The sequence below is a fragment of the Tympanuchus pallidicinctus genome, unplaced genomic scaffold (assembly GCF_026119805.1).
Source record: "Tympanuchus pallidicinctus isolate F22 unplaced genomic scaffold, pur_lepc_1.0 scaffold23, whole genome shotgun sequence".
NCBI lineage: Eukaryota > Metazoa > Chordata > Aves > Galliformes > Phasianidae > Tympanuchus > Tympanuchus pallidicinctus.
This window is the reverse complement of record NW_026294740.1, coordinates 8,887,254-8,892,839: the sequence shown is the minus strand read 5'-3', so window position 1 is coordinate 8,892,839 and position 5,586 is coordinate 8,887,254.

The following is a 5,586-nucleotide window of genomic DNA, read 5'->3' as shown; positions in this document are numbered from 1 at the left end:
TGTTTTCTGTCCATCAAACTGGACAGAAATGGCTGCCAAGGGATTTTAACCTGTTCTGGTGAAGCTTACACTTTTCAAATAGAAGCTGCTAATGCTGTATGAGCAGGAGTTCAAGGAATCTACTTGCCCCATAAAAAGACTGTTATGTTTGCTTTTCTATTTTAAAAATGGGAATTCAGGCTATTTGGTGTCAAAAAGTCTGCTGCACTGAAAGATTCCCAGACTTCACTAAGGCTACAAACAGCTAATGTGGCTCTAGCTGCTAAGTTTAACAGCTAACATATGAGGGCACTACAGTTAAGGATATCAGACTTTCCAAACCTTTCTCCTGATGTCACTTCAGACAAATACTTTAAGATCTTGGTTCCTTGTCTGTGAAATGAAAATATTCGTTTCTTGTTTCCTGGAATGGGAGATGCTGTATGAGCCAGTAAGCTTATACTCTATTAAAACACTACCAGCACTAAATAACAGTTGTGCTGCAAGAAGAAAAGTTTGTCTGTGTCACAGGCAGCTGGGAAGCTGCTCACCTTGTCTTTGTTCATTGTTTTAGAAGTTTCAGAAGTTTTAGAAATAGATTCTGGTCTGCTCTCTGCCCCATGAAACATAAAGGTTAGGGCTGGCACAAACAAAAGGCTGAAGATACAATGCGCTGTGAGACTGCAGGAGCCCCACACGGTTGGACATTTATCAGAGTTCACCATGGAAAGGCTTTTTTTGTATGCAGTAAGTTTAAGTGAGTAGGAAAAACGAATTACTTTGACTTCAGGAGGCCAGAAAGTCTGCAGGCAAGCACTGTGCAGACCTTCAGGCCGGCCTGCAAAGGCTCCTCCGTTCTTGCCCTCAACACTCCTATCATTGCACTGCAATTGCTGCCAGTTGGCTTGGTAACCATGGGCATATTTGAACAGCTGAATTCTTCCCTCAGTTACACTTGGCACCACTACCAACTACAGGGGAGCTACAGGGTGTAATTAAGGGCAGAACCAGCATCCACTACAAACCAGGTCAAGGCCACCAGATGAATTTTTATCCTTATGTTTTAATCCATACCGTTAGCAGGAGGAACCCACAGCATTACCTGTACCACCTTGCTTGAGAAAGCCAGGCTCCCGCACAGGATTATGCTGAGCACCAAGCTCTGTCAGCACGCCTCCGGGTGGCAGCAGGGCATGTCTTGCAGCCGAAGCGCAGCCCTGCTGTCACTCCCACCGCCGCCCGCCCATCGCCCGAGCTAAGCCAGCTCTGCAGCTGCAGTTGAAGCAGTGCTTTGTTTTTACCACATATTTTCATTTCATAAAACAGAGCTAAGTACTCTGAAACTAAAGGAGTACTTTTTCATGCTGCTATAACTTGTGAAATAATGAGACGTTTTGGTCTGTTAACTCCTCTTAAGTCTCACCGCAACGTTATGATTTCTCTTCATTTGCGGTTGTGAAATATTTACTTTTCTATTTAGCAGGTTACATGAAGCTGTATATTTTGTCTTGGGAGATACATACATACATATCTATTTATGTACATATAAATATAAAATCTTGGTGGAAGCTGTTAGTGAAGCTATTTTTGTGCTTTCCATCTGATTCTGGATCCTCCTCAAAACAATTACCACAAATATTAACAGACTAATGTGAATTTATTTGCTGATGCCACCTTTCCTCAAAAACAGTAAGTTTTTATTTTCACTGTGCAGGTGATATGCCCACAATGCAGTCTTCGTTTGTATGTTGAATATATTCCTCAAACAAGTATTCAGTAAATTTAAACCATCCCTTGTTAGAGGTTATTGATACAAGGTAGTTTTCCTGGAACTGCCAGAAGGATTTAGAATCTCAACGTCCTAAGAAGCCAGGATGAGCAGACACTGGAGCACTAAAGGAAACAGGATTGCCTACTTATTATGTAAACAACAGGACACCAGGTCTATCTTTGCACGCTTTGTTCCCAGCACATGCAAGCTTGTATCACCAAAAATCAGTCTACCCAAGTAAATTTGGAGAGTAACGGTCCAATTCAAAACCAGATATCTTCTGCTCCTACATCTGAGCCATCTGCTTTACGGTGCTGCCTGCACAAAGTGATGATGAAGTAACTAACAATTTCATTTGGTGTTTATAAGAGATTATGAAAATAAATTGGTATCTATTCATAATTCTCTCCCCTCAGCCCTCCAGTGAGAATTCAAATATGATTCCCTTGTTGTCTGAGAATGCCCTTCTGTCGTTTTTTTCTCCTTTAATGATAGTCCCTCTTAACTAGCACCCTTCTCTCTTCATTCCCTCTCAGCTAAATACCTGATGTCTCCTCTGCTGTCAGTATCTTGGGGACCTCCCTGTTTTCCCCGAATCCAGTAGCTACTGAGACTTTTAGGGATAGGTTGGCTTCAAGGGACAAAGGCACATACAAAGGCATTCACTGCTCTTGAAGTCTCTACCACTGAATGATTCCCACAAGCTAAAGGAGCTTCCAGTAATCACTTTAACCATTCCTGTGGCAAAAATGTAAGTCTGAGCAGACTGTCAGCAATTTTTAAGATGTATGGCTCTTGAGCCTGGCTGAGATTTCCAGAGCTGTATCACAGGAGCCAAATACAAAGACAATATAATCCCTCTACATTTGTTAGTCATTTCCTTTTTCTTATCACAAGATTTGCATTCACTGTGTTGGCCAAGAGATTCTAGAAGAGAAAACTCATATTTAGTTGAGCTTCCTGCAGAATTAGATGTGTTGTACAGTCCCTAACAATATTTCTGAAGTTGGAAAATTTGGTTTTCAGTTGTGCAGTGTTTCCTATTATAGGAGCAGAGAAAGGACCAACAAATGAACATTAATTATAAATGCTTTAAAGGTTTCTTTGTATTCAGGAACAGGATGAAGGGGTGGTTTGTGGTACTTCACACTTGTGGGCATGTGCTATCTTTTTTCCATGCATCCAGCTATATGCAATCTGCATCTGGGAGTCTATGTAAAGTGTAAGATTAACAAATATGCATCGTAGTTACTCAAACTGGCCATAACTGCATTTTTTTCCCCCATTTCAAAACTTTAAGAGAACAAATTGCTAGCCATTGCTTTCATTCCTATATGGTATTGAAGAATTTGGTGAGGGAGATAGGAGGAAAAGGGAGCGAAGGGAATTTCTCATTTTTCTATTAGACAAATCCTGGTAAAAGATGAATTAATTTAAAAAACAACAGATGCATATGGCTTCCAAATATTTCAAGTCTTTCAGATTTTGTGAGGAAAAATGATGTGTGTTGTTGCTGTCTTTGATACCAGCACAGTCCTACTTCTCACAGTATAGTCCCAGGATTTCTGAGGCTTGGGTTACACAGGAGCCACAAAAGGCTGATTGATGGAGAGATGGATTGACATTGGCCTTGGAGCTCAAGATACAGTTTTCCCTAGAAATCTCAGGCTGCTGCTTCTAAAGCAAACACTAAAAGCTACACTAAAGAATTTCAAAACAAGCCCTGAGGCGGTATTACAATAATCACATATATCTCAATCTCAGAGGCACTTTTGTGTCTGGTCAGGGATGAAAGCCTTCACAGTAATACGCAGCTAGTGAGGACAGGAGACATCCCAAAAAAGCCCTGGGCTAAGTGAAGTGAAACACTGCACGCTCATTCTCCCTTTCAAAAAGCTCAGCCAAGGCCCTTCCTTGTCCAAAGCTGATTTTCCTGGATGCAAACGCTTATGAAACTCCTGTCGTGTGCATGTTTTGTCACTGCACTCCAGAGGGCAGTATGGCAATGCCTATGAGATCTGCCTGTCAACTCATGCAAGAATCCTCCAGATGTACATATTAAATATCTGCTAAATTATTTACAAAGTTTTTTTTGCAGAAGACACAGCATATATGGAATCAACATCTGAGGAAATACTAATCAACATGCCCGCGTAGACACCCATATTAAAGCAGTTTATAAGGAGATGAGATTTAAATTGAATATATCAATCTTTGTATACATTTTTATTAGTTTTATAAAATTATTTCACAGACCCAAGCTAAATTCAAACAACAGAAAACAAAAGCAACTTCCATTACTTAAAATAAAAATAATAAATTTCTCACGACTCTCCTGCTAAACTGCAGTTTTGGGTGAGAAAAGTGTTTACATACTAACTGCAAGTGCAACATATCCTGAATTAACTGCTTTTTCCAACATCAGTTCTATAGAAACGAGCTGCTTGGTACTCATTATTATAATTTTTAATGCAAAAGTGGTAGAGAGAAGGAAAAAAAATCAAACTTCTAAATCCTTCAGAAAACATTAGCTGCTTCTCTGTAACTTCCTCTTTGTGCAACCTAAGAACTTGTATACGTAACTTGTATTTGAGACAGATCTGCATGAAACTGTACACAACCAAAAACTTCTGGAACTAAAACACGCACCCATAAGTTCGAGTCAGCTTTCCCTATAGTTGTAAGCTCTTTCCTGGTTGTAAGGGCAGTGCAAAACTGAAGGGCAGAAAACCTAGTGGACAGATTAGGTTATCCAGGCTTCACAATAAGGAAAACATTTGCCACCATGTAATAAAAAAAATGTCTGCAAAATGAAAAATTGAATCTTTGGTTTGAGAAGCTAATTCTGCTGAACAAATGGAGAAAGGAAAGATTACATTTATTTACAAGTTTGAAATTAGAGAAATTAGCTAAAATGACAAGAATTTGCAACTCTGCAGCAGATATCGAAGTCTGAGCTCCCCTCTGCCTCTGGCACACACACAGAAGAAGTAATGGCAGCTCTCTGGGCACAGGGCTTTATGTGACTCCATACCCACACCAGCAGTCGTGGTATTTCACTGCCCTGAGAAATACTGGGCTGGACTTTGACAGAGGCTTCACGATTGCCTACTGCTGACATGAGCTTTGGCTTAAGGTGTTTCCCAAAGGCCTGAGGTCAGAGGGTTGATGATTATATTTGGTTAGATTACACCGTAGGAGTAAAATTTACTCCCATTATCAATATCTTAGTATGCTAAGCTGGCAAGTAGCCAAACCCAAATTAAAAGTGTGCGTATGTATATATGTGTGTATGCCTGAATGCCAAGCAACAGAGAATCAATAGCCACCCTCACAGTAAGAGCAGAACACTGTTCCTCAAGTTCATTATATAAAATTACAATGGGATCATATTCCAATTGTTTTAATACAATGACTACAATATGGAGCATTGTTTAGTCAGGGGAGGCCATAAAATTCAGAAATTAAGCCCCAACCTGTATGTAGCTGAAAGTTTCATATAAATAATGCCAGCAAGACAAATGGGAATCCCTATATACTGCAACAATAAAAAAGCTTATGGAGTGTTGCTTTGCTTATTATGGGTTTTATCAGGGTTTTGTTGAGTGAAGCAGCAATTAAACTAAATACGCTGTCCCAGAAAACATTTATGACTCTTCTGTCTACACAGAGCAAACTATACTGAAAGAGACTATGACTTACACTCAAAGCATGCTTGAGCTTTCTTTTCAGTGGTTGAAAAGAACCTTGTATGGGTCTCTTCACAAGGGATCTGATGAAATCGAAAATCCATGGGGTCAGATATTTTCAATCCTCATTCCTATAGCACTTGCTTA